Here is a 22458-nt window from a genome sequence, read left to right as displayed (position 1 = left end):
CATTGTTTGCAAACATTAACAGCGTTGCAAGTGTGCCAGAAATGTTATTTGAGCACTTCATTGTTTTAAGAAACAGGAACTTGGAACAACTTGGAAAATAAAACACAAGGGTGAAGTGTAATTTTTCCATGAGTACTTTCTTGTATCTGAGTTTAATATTCAAAGTATCCACTTTATTTTTAGCAATGCAGAAGTAAGCTAGTGCTCATTAGCCGCTATAGGGAAACAACTATATGAATAGCAGTAAACGATAAAACTCTTCTACAAACCAGTGTGTTTATGATTGAGAATGAATACAAATAATATGATGACAAATACCAGTTTGGGACAAATTGGAAGAGAAAAAGTCGAGCTGCATTTCAACTACACCCACTATTTCTTTCCTATTAGTCTTAATTTCTCAGTTTGTCATAAAGTCACACGACTAATAATGTCATTATGTTCGTTTCTGCATTATCTAGAAACTAAAATGAGGCCTGAATATGATTTTAAGTGAACAGCACAAATCACACTGACATCCAATCATCGTTTTCATATGTGGAAATAAAACTGGTATGCATTATTTTTGTTTGCTTGTTTTACACGTATATGAATCATAAAATCATTTCTGAATGAAGTATTTCACAGAATGCTGCTATGCATGGAAAGAAGAGAAAATGTTTAAATATCTTACCAGCTATAAACTTTTGAACGGTAGTGTATATTATACATTTAAAATGTCCAAATAAATATTATACATTAAAGTTTTCACACACATATTAGTTTTACATGGTCTGATATGGGCCATAAAGCTGCAGTCCGTAGTTTTTCCTCTTTGTCGCCATCTCTGTTCGGAATCTGCTATTGCAGTTATTCACGGAATTATCAGCTTTACGTGGGTTGTGCCTCGGCTTGGCACAGCGTGGATGAACCCAATGTTTTGAGGAGAATGTGCGGCTGTCAGTCGCCGCCGGTGTGGATCCTGGCATTCCCAATCACAGATTCTACTTCTGGAAGTATGACCAACATAAGAATTTTCACCGGAAAATGTTCTGAACACGTAACATCCACTTCTGTTCTGACCAACTGAGGCGAAAAATGCATTGCAGTAAATCACGCTGATTATATCTAACGATCGCTTATCATATCACGTCAAACAGTGCAAATTATACTTTGTTCTCAAATTGTTAATGTTAACAACATCAGCATTGCGTGACATTTAATGCCCTTCCAATATTTATCCTTGTTTCTGCATGGGCCGGTGTCAGTCTCTTTAGTTCTGTAGGCGCTCCGAAGTCTGAAGTCTTTTGCGTTTTACATCGGGTGAATCTCCAGCTGGTGATTGTGGTTTGAACCTTTCTGGATCCATCATCAAATTGATAAGTGTAATTATATCAAGTGCTGTGAGAAAAGGCTATAAATCTCCAACATCCTCACACTCATAGCCTACTAGCCGAGACTCTTCTTTATGTGGACAGACATAAAGGCAAAGACATGCTTGAATTTCCCGCGGAAATCCACCAGGACCACTGGAGTTAAAAACATTATTACAAGCTTACCGTTTTGAATTGAGCTGAGGCAAGCAGAGAGTTTTGAACACTGGCTGGTTATGTACTTCATCAAATTTATTTAGGATAATTTTGAACCCAAAAAAGTTACGGACTGCAGCTTAAAAAAAAAAAAATCACATTTGAAAATCAGATATTGTGTGATGGCCGCCTCTGAATCTGTCCTACATCTGAAGGTAACGTGTCTCTGTTGCTAGAGAATTTGATTTAACTTCATATCTAGTGCTGAGAATATGTGTAATTAATTATCACGATTATTAATTATTATAATGATTAAAGGGTCACGAGGTCAACTTATGCTCGAAAGAACTTCGAGAAACATGTCACAACGATGAATTATTACACCCTCAAATATTAATAGAAGATACTGATGAAGTGCTAACATTTCTTAACACTGACTTAGAAACACACTTCCTCAATCTGCCTCCACTAAAAGCACACAGTTAATGACAATGTGTGTGATAATCACTCGATGTGCAAAGACTCAGATAAAGAGAAACAGGAAGATGAGACAATGTGTCATTTCCAGAATAGGGAAGTTCATTTGCCACAGTGGTATTAATACAGTTGCTTGGAGAAAAGCTGGAACAATCACTGTGGTTTCACTAATCGAAGACCTTCGGACAAATATACATTCGTATGGATATTTTGAGACGAGCCTTACCAATATGCAAGATACAACAAATGATGGAATCATCCATAGTTAATGCATGCAGTTTCACTCCCTTTCGAAGATTTCGAAGGAAAATTCTCTCCTCTTTTGGTTACCTGATGCTCTGTTGATTTAGAGAAGTTACAACCACTTTCACACAGTAAGAAACCAAGGACATGTACACATAAGCAGCTGCCTACTCTAAAATGAGGGGTTTCAGTTCTCTTTCAAGACACCTCCAATAAGTTGCAACATCCCTGGCAGGGCCGTTGAAATGTTTAGATCATATCGTAAGAGTTGCAACACTTAAATACAGACCGCAATTATTGTGAAGATGTGTCACCGTAGTCTGGGTAAGACAGAATGGTTGATTCTTTAAAACGAGAAGTTCTTGCTAATTTCATAAATGTATATAAATATGCATGGTCCGTGTGAACTAAAAGCCTTCTTAACACTAGGTTGCGACAGCCTGGAAGCTTATAATGTTCTCATTTCGCGAGTAACCAAGAGTGATAAACACATAAAGTGTGACTGCAGTCTACATCATGAATCAATGATTGTGTGTAGGGATGCAACGATATGAACATTTTGGCCGATACCGATAACCGATAATTTTTTATATTTGAAAGCCGATAACCGATATATTGGCCGATAAATCTAAATCCACTTTTTTATAGAATTTTTGAGAGCCTGATTACAAAAACAAACATCTCACCATTAAAAGCCATGTCCCAAACACATAATTATAATAATGTTCTCATGATAATTTTATGTAGCCGATATGACAGACTTGCGCTGCACATGTTGCACTGAACTGCATTTTCCTTTTCTGAAGTGATTCCAATCATATTTCCAGCATTTCAAACCCATCATGTTGAACAGTGCGCATCTGAAGTGTCTCAGCTGGAGGAAATAATACATTATTTATCAGCTTTAATATATCGGCCAAATTTTCTTATTGGGCCGATAACGATAATAACATTATAAATTAACATATATCGGCCGATACCGATATGGTGGCCGATATATCGTGCATCCTAATTGTGTGCATGTGCAAAACATACTGAATTTTCTGTGATGTGAACAGTGCTGATTTAAATATAACATTAAATGTTATCTAGCCAGCTAATACAGATGATCGCTGAAGATAGTTTTGTAAGGACTAATTGGAAATTTTCAACAAATCAATAGTGTTGATTGGGACACTATTGTGATTAGGACAAAACTAGTTATGAAAGTTTCATTTATTTTTCAGTGCATTTGTTTTACAATATATGGCTATTACTGTCATATGAATAGTGTTATATTTTAAGTATTATGTAGCGTAATGTAGACTGAGACACTATATCACAACTAAAAAGAGGTTTGAGTCCCCTTTAAAGTTCAGGTACAAGTCAATGCACTGACTTTGTTCAATTTGCACACTGAATATGGGTTGGTTCTTAGTTTTGAACTCTGAAAGTGCACCAGATTGATGAATTTAACTTTAAAACAGGGACCGAGGTCCACCCACCACAGTTTCACAAAATCCTGTGGGAAGCACTGGGGTAGTATGAATGAAATTCGGACGTACTAAATCTGCCATGTTGTTACTGTCATGTGACCTAGGAGCGCTATAGCCCCTGACCGAACATTTTAGGAGTGCAAGCAGAAAGTTTAGGGGCACACCTTAAATCAGCTTGCAATAGGGGTGTGCGATATTGACAAAAAATGATATCTCGATATTTTCTGGGATTTTCTCGAAAACGATTATTAGACGATATTTTGCTGAGTGTGTTTATTGTGTCGGTACTTTGGCAGGTTTAGGACTGTCGTGAACCGCCGACTCCTAAAGTTTTTGATATTCTTCATACTCTGTGTGGTGGTCAGTTCACAGCAGTGACAGAAATTATTTTTTCCAATAGGTTTCAATTGATTTTTACCTAATATGGGCATTTTTACCTTTATAAAGCCATTTTTTAAACCTAATTATATGCATGCATCATCTTTTGTATCACTTTAATACATTTAATCAAATTCAATTATAAAAATAATAAACATTTGATGCTGGGAAACGTTGTGGTAGGTATTTTAGGTTTCAAATACCTAAAAAGTAAACATGATTTTAATCAGACGGACAAAATTAACTATAAGGAACAGTCAGCTGGTCAATATCCCAAAATACAGTAAACTCCTAACAGTTATTTTTAAACAGTTATTGTTCTCACCGGTTTGCTTGTTGTGCTTCGTGGAGTTTTTACGTGTTTTATACACTCAATATTGTTTCTTATTCAAATGCACATAGCACCCCCAAGTCCTAACCTAAAACATCTTCCTGCCCCCCCTGGGTATTTAGGACCCTGAAATGGCATGGGTTATACGGCAACTGAACCAAATAAATAAATACATCCACATGACCCATTGATTTGAGTTGGAATTATTTCATAAGGTTAACTGTGTATTACTGTAAAGCATCCCCTAAGAAAAAAAGTCCATTGCAATGCCTAAATACCGCCACAAATATATTTATTAAGAATAAAGTTCTTAAAGGAGAACTTGGTAACTTTTTTAACTTAATAAAACTGTCTAGAAATCATTTGGATGGTTAAACAACCTGTTCTGGTGATATTGGTGACTTTCCCCGCTCCCCCCAGCGTTTCCAGGCGGAAAACCAACCTTGCAACTTGGGGACTACCGTCCCGGTAAGATAGAAATTGGAAGTCTCGTGAGAAGCGAGAACGAGAAAGAGCGCGAAACACGAATTGCTTTACGGCAATTCGACATAAACACACACGCATGTATGATGTATTACCAGATTACCCACCTCGGTAGACATAGCTCCACACGATACAGTTGGCTTGCTCCGATCAAAACAAACGCACATGAGCAGCGGTAGAGAGGGGGAGGAGGCCGCCGCAAGTGAGTTTTTTACGACCGTGTTGTGAAATATACGCCCCCCCACAGCTGTAGGGGGAGCTCGTGGGGAAAACATGCGACAACAAAAGGGAAAATCAGCAAAGAAGTGACTAGAGTTCGCTAGAGTTGCCGAGTTCTCCTTTAAAGGTGATTTTTACGAAAATGTATCATTAAGATGCTGGCACAAGTTGCGTTTGTGTGAAACAAGCGAGTTTGTGGTGAGATACAAGACACATAAAGGAACAGTAAACACTTAATATTCTGTAGTACTGATTTAAAAGTAGGGGAGGCAATTTTCGAAGCGGCTAGCAATAGCAAGTTAGCTTTGAAAGCATGAGATCCCACACTTCCTTCAGAGCATCTCCAAAGCCACGCTTTCTTCAAATGACATGAACGCACACAGCAGAGTTTGCAAAGCATCAAGAGCCGGAGTCTCAAAGCACATAACATTACAATAATAATGAACAGAACTTAAAGAGCACTGACCTGTATCACGTGACAGCTGCAGAATCATTCCAGCATTGATAGTATTGACATTGAAACCGCTCAATCCAATTATAGCGTCACAGGGTTTCCATCTCTTACAAATTACAGTGGTTATGGCGTGAACGCAGCATAAGCTCGTTGTTTTGGTTCAGGAAAACCTGTAAAAGGCGGCTGCTGTTTCGTTTGCGCTGCTCGGTGACTGACGTCTGTCTAACACTGCATAGCATGAAACACACTGATGACGTGTGATGTCCGCACGAGCAGTTGCGTGGAGGTGTGGAAATGCATGTTGACAGGACATCGTACCACAGCATTCGGACCGATTTTATTTTATTTTAAGCCGCGGCTCATCTGCAAGGCCAGGTGAGGCAGAGCCCCACCATAATATTCATCCAAACATAGACCTCTATATGCACTGAATTAATAATAAATTATAAATGTGTTCAGCATTCTGCAACAAATGTTTTTGGGATTTTCTAGAAATGTTTAAGTCGTAAAGTGGGCAGGATATATTGAAATGTAGTGCCTGGATTCGGCAGGCATGTAAGCGGGGTAGCCGGTCTCTGAGCCTCTCTAGCTCTACAACAGCGCCCCAATGTAAATATGTGGTGCAAAATGGAACTGCAACTGCGATCTCATAGAGAGCCATTGACTTTATTCAGAGCAGCGCGATGACAGGTATGAAAGTGAGGCTGTGAGGGATAGTCTTGCCTTGTTTCCAATGTCATCTGCTCTAAAAAGCTGTATTAAAGCTCCTAGATTACTTACAATTTTCCACAGCTTATATTGTCGGGAGTTTTTTGTCTACTGAAATTTCTTGGAAAGATATTTTTCCAGTGTTTCATGAGCAGAACAATCCAAAAACACATTAAATAACAGTAGGCTACAGCCCATTGAAGAGATGCATGTCCGTCAGCCTCGCTTTCATTCCCATTAAAAATCAAAGATGGCGCTGCTGTGAATAAGGTCTATTGGGGCAGATTTCTGGCTGCCCTGCTTATTTTATTTTTAACCGTGTTTAAACGTGTTCATGTGAATTACTTTTATAGTAGTTCTGTTGTGTTTTTTTATGTTTGTTCTGAGAAACGACATGACTGTTTTCCTCACTGCAATTCCTAACTTGCAACATTCTAAACAACATTCGGACGCAATAAATACTAGATTAAGGCAATTCTAAGATGACATACGCTGATTTCACGCAGCCGTTATTTTGAAATCGAAAGCGAGGCTCCGGTGGGAAGAAAACCGGAAGTGTCGCCCTTAATCATAGGAGAGTCGTGAATGCGATGGCGTATTGTTGTGTTTAATGATGTTGTTTCAATTCTAAAACTGTACATATATTTCTTTCATACTTTAGACTATATACAGTGAAATTCATTTATAAATAAAATATTTTTTTTATATAATTCAAAAAGTAAAAAAAGAAGCAGGAATGAACTATATACATATCCTATATTGGATATTAACATCCAATAGTGTAAATCGCGGCAGCAGCTTCAGGTTGGTAGTCCAAAGGCATTGTTGTTTATCGTTACTTCCGGGGTTTTTCCCACCGGAGCCTCACTTTCGATTTCAAAATGGCGGCTGCGTGAAATCAGCGTATTGCGTTTGTAGAGTGTAATAAAGTCTGTCAATCATCATTCGAGCGCCACCCTCAGGCTGAATAACGCAAGTACATTAGAAATCTGACAAAAGTGTGTCTGGTTCAGCGATTGGAAAAAAGCTTACAAAATTATTAAACTAGCGCTATGGACCTAGAATTTGCCCTACCTACATTTTTGGCCAGGAGCCGCTACTAGTCCTACGCCTTCCACATACAATATACCTACATTTAGACATGAAAGTATTGCCAGGAAACGCATTAGGTAGCATAACTTCCAACAGATCAAAATAGGCAATATTTTGCTCCGTTCAACACCTCGTGTAGTAAAATTCACCACAATCTGGTTCAAACTAGTCTTTATAAAAGTTAGTAAATAATCGACTCTACACACTCGACTGTGGCAGCAAGAGAGAGAGACGCGCCACGTTCATTCATGCGTGAAAAAGAGAGACAACTGTCTGCACCTCACCTGAATCATATGACTAAAACGAACGAACATCTATCGACTTCTCCCACCGCTGATCAGTTCAGGTCACAAGTTCCTCATCCGATGCGAGTTCAATCCTGCCGCCTTTTTTCTGCACGTGACCGTCTCTATCTTTTCCCGCCCAGAGCGATGACGTTCGCTGTTCTGTGATGACGCGTTTTAACGGTCATCAGCATAGTAAATCATACACAGTTTTTAATGTATGTACATTTATGACACTATACATAGTATTATATTACCATGGCATTTTAAAGTTGACATCTTTCTCTCTTCTGACTGCCAATCTCTCTATTTTTTATTTTTTAAACCCTTTTTGAAAGTTGTGAAAACACTATTGTGGAGTTTTTATTTTGCTTTTTGAGCAAATGGGAACATAAAAAATATATATTCAATGTAGTCTCTCATTCACCGCCATAGAAGTTTACCTAACTATGACGACTTCCGCTTGACTGCTTCTGAGAAACCCAGAAATGTGAATAGGGATACATTTATATTAGATGCATTATAAATTTTACTATTACATTATTCTCTATATATTACATTATTCTCCATACAATAGGCTAACATTTACTATATATATATATATATATATATATATATATATATATATATATATATATATATAATATTTTATTTTTGTGCGTTAAATTACAAAAAAAAGTCTTTATATATATTTCTTGGTCACTTTTGTATATTTTATATTTCAAAGACATATCAAAACTATTTTTACTGTATGGGGTGAGAAGATATGTGTATGGATTTGAAACATCTGTCCTAAGTCTATGAGAGAAACACACTAAAGCGTTTGTCATTAGGGGTCATGAACATTGAACACTCTTATAGTTAGTGTATTCCCAGCATTACCACTCATTACTGCAGCAGCGCAGTGATTTATACATGCGGCTGGGATTATGTACAATGCCTAATGTGCTTATGATTTAAACCGCTCTTGAGGACCGTGGTCGGTATGAATTCATATTTACACAGCTTGAATTGCACTTCCCTGTAATGTCAGAGTTTTTCATAATTTGCTTCCAGCTTGGTGATAGAACGCTGAACGAGGAGGAGCACACTGAAACAGACATACGTGTTGTTAAGAAACGTTTAACCTGATGGGGGAAGGAAATCGCAGGAGGCTGTCGTCCGGAGGGCTTGAATACAGTCAATTCAGCACATTTATCAAAGTCACTGTGCAGGGGCTCATTTGTAGCACAGCTGTTTCTATATATGATGTGTGGAATCGCTCAATCAGACGAAAAGCCAAGACAACTTGTGTCTAAAAGCCCATGAAAGGCCTGTCCAGGGAAGGTATAGCATTACACAATGGGTGTGACTGCAATCCTCTTACCTCCACATCATGTGAAGGAACCAGTCAGAAATAATTCAGGCAAAAAAAAAAAAAAAAGAAAAAAAAAAAAGGGAACCATCTACTCATTAATTGATGTTAAACAATGCACTAGATGTGCCAAGCTTGGAAATGCATGAGATTTGGAAAGTAACAGTCCTGTATAGCTCAAAACAAAGGGTTCGGGTGGCATCGAATGTGTTTGTGTAAAAGGAGGGAATATTTCAGTGGGAGCAAGTTGGCTGGAGAACTAGAAACCTGAGACGTAACAGCAGTGATCAGCTGAGACTGACATGAAGTGCTGGTGGAAAAACTGATGATATCTGATGATTTGAACCGACTTTTCAAAGTGGCTAATCAAAAATTACCTTTGCATAAACATTTTTCTTGGTGACAGTTGCTGTTTTAAAGTCAACATGAGAATTAAACTGCATCTGTTTTCTTTACATTTCATCTGACGTTTAATGTTAAAAGTCAAATGTCTGGTTAATTTAGTAAAGCTTATTTTTTAGCTTTTGTGTCTGCAGTAAAGATCAGGGTCTTAGACATTTTGTTCACAGACTTGTGCATCCCATTTACATAATTTTTGGGTATATTTTGGGAGGTTGTTGGGTATATAAGCAACAGTTCTCTGCAATGCAGGTTTTTTTTTTTCAATTATAAAGTCCCCCTGTATTATTTAATCCCTTAAAACTCATCTTTGATCACTAAAATTACATATTTTAACGTTTTTTCCTTGAAAAAGGTATCCATGCCTTAAAAAAGCTTGAATGTAACTCTACACCCTTGTCTCATATTAACTATACAAATGAGCCCCGCCTCCACTCACTCACCTCAGAGATCCACTGGTTGACGATCACACGTTGATCTGATTGGTTACAAGGTAGTTTGTGACGTCAGAAACACCAGCTATTTCAAAGCGTGTTGAGACTGTCTTTGGTTCACTGCAGTTTTAAGGAGAAAATACTCAGCAATGCTGTCGACTTATGAATTTACACATGGTTTGTCTTAAAGCGTATTAAAAACACCACATAGACATATAAAAAGTGTTGGGTGAACTCATTACAAGTAACTTGTTTCGTAATCAGATAATCAGAAGTAACTATAAAGTAACGCATTACTTTTTCAATTTAAAACACAATATCTGAGTTACTTTTTCACATTTATTGACTGACAGCTCTCCTATCCCCATGTTGAGAGAAATAAAGTGAGGAGGTGTTGTGTGTGTGTGTGTGTGTGTGTGTAAACATGATGGTTATTGTAGTTCTAGACTAAATGTGAACATGCATTTACTCATCTCACTTGCACGAAAACATTCAGTATTCCTCAAAATGAATAAAAACAATAAAATGCAATCTCAATGAAGCCTATTTGCATGAGGATTGCAGTCACATGTAAAATGCAGCACCAATGTCTTTGCTGCTGACCTTCAACGATCTAATTCAACCATACTAATAAGCTAAAAATGACTTTAGATAAGATTTAGAAATAAGAGTGTTGAACTTTCTTCTCATCCTATTGTTCTTTAATCCAGAAAGGCTAAACAGCTGAAAGGCCCTCTACTGTACAGGAGCAAACATGCGTTTCCTTCAGCCTGAGGATTATTCACTTCACTTTTGCTGTGAAAGAGTCTTTACATTTGCCAAAAATATAACTTTTTTCTTGTTATTAAAAAACAAACAAGCAAGGCCAGCCCAGGTGAGAAAAAGTAACGCAAAAGTAATGTAACGCATTACATTTCATAAAAAGTAACTAAGTAACGCAATTAGTTACTTTTTTCAGAGTAATGCAATATTGTAATGCATTACTTTTAAAAGTAACGTTCCCCAACACTGCATATAAACAACATTAAAAACTTGATTTTGACTCCAGGGGGACTTTAATATCATTTTAACCATTAAAATGTAAGGTTTCAGTGTCCCTCAAGTTTATTGCTCATGCTATTTAACACTAATGTTCATTTAAACATCTAAATCTTGACCTTTAACTTCAGCATACTGGTTAAAAGCCCCCTCAGAAGTTTGTGCAAATCCTCTACAATTCACTCCAAATGCACATCTGAAACAATTACAATCAAGTCGTATGCTTTATTTATTTTCCTCATTGGATATCTAGTTTCACCAAAGTAAAACGGGTTGTTGAGAAGATGATTTTTCTCTTGCACACAAGAAAGCACCAAACGTCAAACACACTAAGCGTGTTTGTCATCTTTATTATCTCTTTGTTGAACTGCATTTGATGCAAATCATCCCTGACTCGCTCTGCCTTTCCAGTGACATGATGGCCTCCTCTAGTGGAGTTCCTGCGATTGACGCAGACGTCTCAATCTCCATCTCTGCAACCCTGCCAAACCCAGCTGGCTTTGACATTAACACCAGGGCCATGACTGACAGAAACCCCGGCCTTGGGCTCGGGCCCCCGGGGGCCACCACAGTACATTCAGCTCTCCTTCTGGCCTGTTGATTTACCGTCCTCAGTGGCCATGCGTTGATCCATTTCCCCGTTCAGTTTGCTCACAGGGCACCCCCAAAAAACCGTCCCCGAGCAATATATTTGCTTTATGATTTCCTGAGGAGCCTGTGAAGGAAAACAAGCCCCGCTCTCGTGCACCTGCTGAAGTTAATGTCCACCGCGGGGGATCTGCAAGGGGCCAGCGTGTCACAGGACACGTTTACATGCACAACTTCTATTTCAATCGGAATGAATTCATTCCGATTGATGAATCCGAACGTAGTGTTTATGAACGCTAAACGTGATCGGGTTGATGTGCGTGTTTATGTCACAAGCTTCAAATCGGGATATATTTTTTGACATGCGCACACTGCACGAATATACAGTTTCCCGCTGTTTGTGCATCATAATTACATTGGTTCTTCGTTTGTTTTAAAGGGACGGTTCGGAGTAATTTCAACCTAGGGTCCTTTGCACCATGACCTCGAGCCAAACACCCCCCCAGAAGCCTTTTTTCCCTTGGTTGAACATTATTAAAGTTAGAGCTTATTTAGAGATATCAGCCGGATGGTTTAGTGCAGGTGCTAATGGATCCAAGATTGTATCTGGTAAATTACCCCACTAATAATGCCCAGAATGGTACCAAACTTCTACAGTAGTACAAATAGGTTCTGCACTCATAAAACGAGGCATTGGAAAGTTTGTAAGTACATCAGGAGTTTATTTAAATAACACTTGCCTGATGGCTAATGCTACCGCTAACCCGGACGTCAACGTCACTTCAGTGATTTAGGAAAAGCCTGTAAAAGTCCTGGCAGAAAGTGATGCATAAGGATGTAGTGTAAAGACAAATTAGTTTCCGAAGTGTTGGCAACTTAGTGTTAACTAATAATTGTTATAAACTGGTACTACCAACAAAATATTAGTGCATTCCTGGAACTGGGCATCGTTACACTACATCCTTATGCATCGCTTTCTGCCAGGACTTTTACGGGCTTTTCCCAAATCACTGAAGTGACGTCGATGTCCGGGTTAGCGGTAGCATTAGCCATCAGGCAAGTGTTATTTATATAAACTCCTGATGTACTTACAAACTTTCCAATGCCTCGTTTTATGAGTACAGAACCTATTTGTACGACTGTAGAAGTTTGGAGCCATTCTGGGCATTATTAGTGGAGTAATTTACGAGATACAGCCTTGGATCCATTAGCGCCTGCACTAAACCATCCGGCTGATATCTCTAAATAAGCTCTAACTTTAATGTTCGACCAAGGGAAAAAAGGCTTTTCTGGGGGGGGGGGGGGGGGGGTTTGGCTCAAGGTCACGGTGCAAAGGACCCTAGGTTGAATTTACTCCGAACCATCCCTTTAAACAGCAGACTTAATTTTTATCATTTTCTGGTCATAATTTGGAGACAATGAGCATATGAACTGTTGTGCCGCTGCTAATATTTATCACGCAGTAAAAATGCCCAAAACCAGTCGTCTGTGGATGAGAGTCTGAAACACGCACTGGTGGGACGTTGCTCCACTTCACAGTAAAAGGAGAATCATAGAATGACAGACACTTTATTTATACGACACTTTATTCAACAGGAACAACAGCTCGTTCCACGTGTGTCATACATCAATACGCTGATTCTCCGTCATTGCACATGCGCAGTCCTTTCAGTTTCGGTTTTCCAGGATTCAGGTCAGAAGTCAGATTGGATCAGGAATGTTTCTCCAGTTGCGTCTGGTTGTGTGTCTCAGGCCTCAGTGTGGATCCTGCATCCGCACGGCGTTTAACGTGCCGGTGAGACGGAGCCCTGCTGTGTGTGCAGGATTAACGTGTGTGTGTGTGTGTTTTCGTAAGGCAGCGCTCGACGTGGAGCTGACATTCATAAGGCAAACGTTCCCGGTTTACAGGAGCTTTACGTGCGGCAGATGTGGAGATGTGGAGATGTGGGATTTTCCACAGCACTCCGTATCAAAGGTGCTTTTCAGAGTCCATGTTTATGAGACCTCCAACACTTCTGCTGAGATCAGGACAACACATCTATCTATCTATCTATCTATCTATCTATCTATCTGTTGTTCTATTTATCCATCCATCCATCTATCTATCTATCTATCTATCTATCTATCTATCTATCTATCTATCTATCTATCTATCTATCTATCTATTATCCATCCATCTATCCATCTATCTATCTATCTATCTATCTATCTATCTATCTATCTATCCATCTATCTATCTATCTATCTATCTATCTATCTATCTGTTGTTCTATTTATCCATCCATCCATCTATCTATCTATCTATCTATCTATCTATCTATCTATCTATCTATTATCCATCCATCTATCTGTTGTTCTATCTATCTATCATCCATCTATCCATCTATCTATCTATCTATCAATCCATCCATCCATCCATCTATCTATCTGTTGTTCTATCCATCCATCCATCCGTCTGTCTGTCTGTTGTTGTCTATCTATCTGTTTATCTATCTGTCTGTAGTTGATCTATCTATCTGTTGTTGTTCTATCTATCTATCCATCCATCCGTCCGTCCATCTATCATCTGTCTGTTGTTCTATCTATCTATCTATCTATCTATCTATCTATCTATCTATCTATCTATCTATCTGTTGTTGATCTATCTATCTGTTGTTGTTCTATCTATCTATCCATCCATCCGTCCGTCCATCTATCATCTGTCTGTTGTTCTATCTATCTATCTATCTATCTATCTATCTATCTATCTGTTGTTCTATCTATCTATCTGTAGTTGATCTATCTATCTGTTGTTGTTCTATCTATCTATCCATCCATCCGTCCGTCCATCTATCATCTGTCTGTTGTTCTGTCTATCTATCTATCTATCTATCTATCTATCTATCTATCTATCTGTTGTTGATCTATCTATCTGTTGTTGTTCTATCTATCTATCCATCCATCCGTCCGTCCATCTATCATCTGTCTGTTGTTCTGTCTATCTATCTATCTATCTATCTATCTATCTATCTATCTATCTATCTATCTGTTGTTCTATCTATCTATCTATCTATCTATCTATCTATCTATCTGTTGTTCTATCTATCCATCCATCCATCCGTCTGTCTGTTGTTCTGTCTATCTATCTGTTTATCTATCTATCTATCTATCTATCTATCTATCTATCTGTTGTTCTATCTATCTATCTATCTATCTATCTATCTATCTATCTATCTATCTATCTGTTGTTCTATCTATCCATCCATCCGTCCGTCCATCTATCATCTGTCTGTTGTTCTTTCTATCTATCTATCTATCTATCTATCTATCTATCTATCTATCTATCTATCTATCTATCTGTTGTTCTATCTATCTATCTATCTATCTATCTATATCTATCTGTTGTTCTATCTATCCATCCATCCATCCGTCTGTCTGTTGTTCTGTCTATCTATCTGTTTATCTATCTATCTATCTATCTATCTATCTATCTATCTGTTGTTGTTCTGTCTATCTATCTTTCCATCCATCCGTCTATCTATCTATCTGTTGTTTTTGTTGTTGTTCTATCTATCTTTCCATCCATCCGTCTATCTATCTATCTATCTATCTATCTGTTGTTGTTCTATCTATCTATCTTTCCATCCATCCGTCTATCTATCTATCTATCTATCTATCTATCTATCTATCTATCTATCTATCTATCTGTTGTTCTATCTATCTATCTATCTATCTATCTATCTATCTGTTGTTCTATCTATCTATCTATCTATCTATATATCTATCTGTTGTTCTATCTATCCATCCATCCATCCGTCTGTCTGTTGTTCTGTCTATCTATCTGTTTATCTATCTATCTATCTATCTATCTATCTATCTATCTATCTATCTATCTGTCTGTTGTTCTATCTATCTATCTATCTATCTATCTATCTATCTATCTATCTATCTATCTGTTGTTCTATCTATCTATCTATCTATCTATCTATCTATCTATCTGTTGTTCTATCTATCTATCTATCTATCTATCTATCTATCTATCTATCTATCTATCTATCTGTTGTTCTATCTATCCATCCATCCATCCGTCTGTCTGTTGTTCTGTCTATCTATCTGTTTATCTATCTATCTATCTATCTATCTATCTATCTATCTATCTATCTATCTATCTGTTGTTTTTGTTGTTGTTCTATCTATCTATCTTTCCATCCATCCATCCGTCTATCTATCTATCTATCTATCTATCTATCTATCTATCTATCTATCTATCTATCTATGAATTAATCTTCCCGCTCAAAACACCACATGACCTAAATATAATCTGTCTATCACACTCAACTTTTTAAATAATATTTATAGTCCAAACAAACTTTAATTGACCTTGACTCGTGCGGGTCTACAGGGTGTTCTCAGCGATATATAATTTCCCATAGTGTCGCTCTGGACACGTGTTGCTCTGGAAAGCATTGTTACTCTGTTTTCCGTCCTCCATGTGGTAAAGCTTTGGTTGCATAAGCAGGATCCGATCCGATGACCCCGAACTGCTGCCTTTTTCCATTCATGTCTGTTTAAGTGTTAATGGATGATTGTGTTCTGTCACGACCTCGCGTCGCCCTTTGACCCGCTCACTGCTAAAGGAAAAACCATAAACATATCTCAACGATGGTCCGCGGAAGAGATTCAGTACGATACATCTTCAGTCTCTCATTTCACATTCATTGCATTACCGTCTGGACCGCTGAAATATGGAGAACACATTTGTTCACTTCAGCACATTCGACCCATGACCAATTAAAGAATCTGGAACAATTACACTGAATAATTCTATTCCCATCCGCCATATTGTTATTCATACAATTCATCGTCCTCTATTTCACGAACACTCGAAAACACGCCGTCCATCTTCCTTAATGCCTTCCAAAACACGTTATATGAGAATGTCAGTTGCAAGGCTAATTTCAGAATAATCTCACCTCGCTAATGCAGCCCAGGAGGACTCCAGCCTTTCCTCATGCCGTTGTTTTATTACGCTCACATTTTTGGACTCGGCAGATCTCATCAGTAGCTGTCCACGGATTTGGCCCGGGTCTACACTTTCCTTTGGAACGGGCCCAGCTGTAAATGGAAGCTATTAGGTCAGGAGGAGAGGTGAATTCACAGAATTATGGGAAGTGTGCATGTGGCACTGTCTGTTATTGCCGTCACGTGTTTAAGTTGCTACCTTTCTGACGGAGAAAATCTGTTCGCTGGACGTTTGTAGCCTACTGGGTTTTTTTACCGAGCGGGATTTTGACGACAGAAGCATATGGGTCATGTTTATGTTCATGTCTCTATCATATGTGTCTTATAACTTTGAAATATTTTAATCACATTACTTACGGCTTTGAAAATATTTCCACTTTTGCTAGCAAGTTTGTAACACATTGAATTAAACTACATTTTGAAGTAGAAAGCCTATCTATCTATCTATCTATCTATCTATCTATCTATCTATTTATTTATCTATCTACCTATCTCTCTCTCTCTCCCTCTCTCTCTCTCTCTATCTATCTATCTATCTATCTATCTATCTACCTACGTATCTATGAGTTTCTTATATCAAAAGTGCGCAACGAAGAAACATTGGATTAAACATTATATTTTGAAGTAGAAAAACTGAAATGGTATTTTTTTTTACTATTACGTGTTTTTTGTTTTTGTACTCCAATAATATTTTTAATGGAGTTTTATCTACAACTTTTTTATTTATTTTTTTGCATTTGCATTTGTTACTGTATTTTTGATTCTTTGTTAATGTTAGTTAACAGGTCCATTAAATAATATTAACAGATAAAAATGATGATTTCAATAATGTATTAGTAAATGCTGAAATTAACATCAAATAAGATGCTTTAGTATTCTTGGCAAAACTGTACAATAAGGTCTCATTTCTTAACATTAGTTAATGCATTAGTTAAAATTAATAAATATAGTTTTACAGCATTTATTAACCTTTGCTAGTTAATAAAAAATATAATTGTTCAGTGTTTGTTCATGATAATTGAAAGTGCATTGTTAACAGATACAACTTTTGATTTTAATAATGTATTAGTAAATGTAGAAATTAACATTAAGACTAATAAATGCTGTTCACTAACCAATGAAACCTTATTGTAAAGTGTTACCAACCCGTTTATAGAAATACTTTATTAAATTACAGCACAAGCATATTGAATTCTTATATTAGAGTTCATAAGGTGCTGCCGACACATTTAACGGTTGAATACGTGCAAGTGCGTCCGTCATTCCTGATTTTTTCCCATGTGTTGGACAGGGTGTGAACCAACAAATCCCAGAATCATTAATCATCCCGCTAGTGGATCAGTGTAAACGCTCGCATGATCATTTTTTAAAGCTGAAAAACGTCAAGGGGGAAAAAGAGAGAAGACACTTTTTTTCTTCTCTCAGATTTTGGGCCCATTAACAAAATAGGTGCTCAGGAAAACATTAAATAAAGCCAGCCGCCCAGGCGCAGTGATTGCTACTTCCTCAGCCTTTCCACTTCATTGATGGTTATGTGAGTTAAAACAAGGCACGTAATGGAGACCCTGCGGCCCCCGGGGACTAATTAGAGTCACATGACTTCCTCCTGGGCTTCCATGAAAATAACTCCATCACAATGGTCTGTGATATTAATATCAGCTTTGGGAAAGTCAAGCCTCCGCTCATGAGGAGGGATCCGCTCGAACAAACTCAAGAATGCACAACATCTGAGAGAGAGAGAGAGAGAGAGAGAGAGAGAGAGAGAGAGAGAGAGAGAGACCTTTAAAATCTGATTCATTTTACATTACATTTTTCAAAACATAATCAAAAAAATATTATATAATCCAACACCTTAAAACATTGTTCAAACACCTTAAAAATCTGAGATAAAAAAATAAATAAAAAAAAATAATAGAAAAAATTAAACGAGAGAGAGAGCTGGGGAGAGAGAGATGGAGAGAGAGAGAGAGATAGATAGAGAGAGGGAGAGATGGGGGGAGAGAGAGCGAGAGAGAGAGAGAGAGAGAGAGAGAGAGAGGGAGAGATGGGGGAGAGAGAGAGAAAGAGATTTTGAGGAAACCCTTGTTTAATGCCAACAGAAGTGGAATCAAAACTGTGGAGGAAAGGTTGGAATCTAGTTTGATTTAAAATAATAACAATTGCAAAAATATATGAACATTTTTTTTTTGTGGCTAGTGGTTTGCCACTGTGGCTTGTGGTTTTCCAAAGTTACTTGCATCTCAGCATTTTCACTAGCCACAATTTTGACATTGATACCATGGGGGAAATCTGCCATATAGATATTTTTAATATTATCTCATAATTTGGTAGCCGGAATATTAGGCTGCTGTCACTTTAAGACCTGACGCACGGACACATTATACTGTTTATATAGCCAATATACTTTGGGTGTGAGCACAAAATCTGCGGGAATGAGTAAAATGATGCTGAATACGCCCAATCCCATGGAAAAACTCAAGCCCTGTATCACCAACATACGGAGGAAATGAAATAAGTGTGTAAAAGGGCGCGGGTTTGAAGAGTTTCCGATATTTCAGTATCGATATGTATTGTAAAATCAATATTTGTGTATAAGTGTATCAATATAAGTGGCTATAGGAGTGACTGTGTTACACGCCACTGCTGAAATACACACGCATTCGGCGGGTTAGCGAGTGTTAATGTCAAGCCCTGTCTACATATAACATGGTTTTTGCCTTACTATTTATATACACACTCACCGGCCACTTTATTAGGAACACTTGCTAGTACCGATTTGGACCCGCTTTTGCCTTCAAAACTGCCTTAATTCTTCATGTCAGAGATTCAACAAAGTGCTGGAAACATTCCTCAGAGATTTTGCTCCATATTGTCTCGATCACGTCACAGTTTCTGCAGATTTGTCGGATCTGAACATCCATGATGTGAATCTCTCGTTCCTCCACATCTCAAAGCTGATCTCTGGAGACTGTGGAGCCGTTTGAGTTCAGAGACTCACTGTCATGATCAAGAAACCAGTTTGAGATGATTTGAGCTTTGTGACGTGTGTGTTATCCTGCTGGAAGTATCCATCAGAAGATCATAAAGAGATGGACATGATCAGCAACAATACTCAGGTTTAAATGAAGCTCAGTTGGTACTAAGAGTCCCGAAGTGTGTCAATAAACACCCATTACAGCACCAACAGCCTGAACCGCTGATACAAGACAGGATCATCCATGCTTTCATGTTGTTTTCACCAAATTCTGACCCGAACATCTGAATGACAGCAGAAATCCAGACTCATCAGACCAGGCAACGTTTCTCCAATCTTCTATTATCCTGTTTTTGTCCGTGTGAATTATAGCCTCAGTTTTCTGTTCTCAGCTGACAGAAGTGTGTGTTTCACATTCTCTTTAAACCCTAGATACTGTGTGTGAGAAATCCCAGTAGATCAGCAGTTTCTGAAACACTCAGACCAGCAACAACCATGTCACGTTCAAAGTCACTTAAAGGGATATTTCACCTCTGGAAAGATGAATTGGGTCATTTATATAGTAGAAATGTGAAATTATTTTAGTAAGTTGGTGCCTTCTAGACTGAGAAAAGCCAGAAAATGTATTTTTGGCTCATGTGGATGAAAGACAACAACTCCCAGAATGCACTTGGTTCACTGCCCTACGAGGCCCAAGCCACGCCCACCGGTTACAGAGGGCAGTATCAGGAGAAATGACACAGCTAGGCTACTAGTCGACTCGAAACTGAAAGACGGCGTTTTATGGTGAGATCCCCCTATGGACGGGTTGAAGACATGCGGGACGAGCTCCTCCTACTGGCTGGAGTCTCTCGCCTCTGGACAAAGAAGCCTCTGATGACGATAAATGATGATTTTTGCGTCATCTGAGTTTTTTTTCCAGACACACAATACAGAAATCTCTTGTCTCAGGGGGACATGAGGGAGGGAAGCACGGTCAGTCGAAAATGCTACCGGGTTTCCACTGATACAAAGCTTAATGCTAATCGGTGAAGTATACCTTTAAGTCACTTTCTTCCTCATTCTGATGCTCAGTTTGAACTTCTGCACAACATCTTGATCATTTCTACATGCCTAAATGCTTTGAGTTGCTGCCATGTGATTGGCTGATGAGATTTTGTATTAACAAGCAGTTGAACAGGTGTCGCTTACAGACAACAACGTTGTCAAAACAATCCCCATTTACAAAGATCCGCAAAAACGAATAAAAACACTGTATTATACATGCCAGGCCAGTAGATGGCGACGCCACATTGTAACTGATGTCATTATTTTTACAAATTCACATTTTTGTAGTTTACACAGAGACAAAAACGGTACCGTTTTCAAAAACGGCGTTGTCGTATAAATGAAAGGACAAAACGCATAAAAATTTTTAGTAGGGATGCACAATATATCGGCCACCATATCGGTATCGGCTGATATATGTTTATTTTTAATGTTATCGTTATCGGCCCCGATAAGAAAATTTGGCCGATATATTAAAGCCGATAAATAATGTATTATTTCCTCCAGCTGAGACTCTTCAGATGCGACTGTTCAACATGATGGGTTTGAAATGCTTGAAATATGATTGGAATCACTTCAGAAAAGGAAAATAGAGTTCGGTGCAACATGTGCAGCGCAAGTCTGTCATATCGGCTACATAAAATTATCATGAACATTATAATTATGTGCTTTGGGCCTTTAATGATGAGACTTTTGTTTTTGTAATCAGGCTCTCAAAATTATATAAAAATGTGGATTTTAGATTTATCTGCCAATATATCGGTTATCGGCTTTCAAATATAAAGAATTATCGGTTATCGTATAGGACAAAATTTTCATATCGGTGCATCCCTGATTTTTGGTTGAAAACGACAATATTGTGCCTATTGTCTAAGGCACAATAACTATATATATATATATATATATGTATGTAACAGTAAAAACTAAAGCAAAATAAATGATTGTGCTAATTATTAAAAATACTTTATGAACAGACAGGTCAGATTATTAGCTTTTAATCAGAGCGTAACACGTAAAACACATTGACATTTTACTCTGATTAGATCACATTTTCCAGCAAAAGTTCCTGTACAATTTGCAACCGCCACATTTAAGGACCAATAAAAGATGCAGGTGGTTAAAAAAAATGAATAATAATTTTTGTCTGTAGAGCCTCTTTTAAAAGCCTCTATTCTCATATGAAACTGTCATGCTGTCAGTCTGCGGCCTGAAAGGGCAATAATCCAGCAGCTGTATTTGCAGCAGTGAAACTTCGGCGCCTTCAGAAACACAGGCTTTGTTCGGTACCTGATCAAATATCCCCTTCCCCGTGAAGTCCGAGGCTTCAGACCCACACGCTGCACCAGCTGGGCCTAAATTACAACTTAGCCTAGTTTTGACGTAAATGGGCACTAAGATAAAACTTAAGCACTATTAAATATTTTTGCGTTGCACCATTAAACTTTCTTGAAGCGTAACTCTACGTATAAACTAAATATTTACGGCAGCCTCCGATTAGGAGTAACGCTTGGACTAAAACAGCAGACAGACTGCAATAAGCTCTTCTGTTACCACACACACTTCAGGTCTTTAGACACACACTACTGGTCAAACGTTTTAGATTTTTTATGTTTTTAAAAGAAGTCTCTTCTGCTCACCAAGGCTGCATTTATTTGATAAAAAAAAAACATCAACAAAAAAACAGTAATATTGTGAAATATTATGACAATTTAAAATTACTGTTTTCTATTTGAATATATTTTAAAGTGTAATTTATTCCTGTGATCAAAGCTGAATGTTCAGCATCATTACTCCAGTCTTCAGTGTCACATGATCCTTCAGAAATCACTCTAATATGATGATTTGATGCTCAAAAAACATTATTATTATTTTCAATGTTGAAAACAGTTTTTTTTTTTTTTTCAAAATTCTTTGATGAATAGAAAGTGCAAAAGAACCGCATTTATTTAAAATAGAATATTTTCTAACATT

This window comes from Squalius cephalus, assembly GCF_949319135.1.
Source record: "Squalius cephalus genome assembly, chromosome: 12".
NCBI lineage: Eukaryota > Metazoa > Chordata > Actinopteri > Cypriniformes > Leuciscidae > Squalius > Squalius cephalus.
This window is presented reverse-complemented; position numbering follows the sequence as displayed.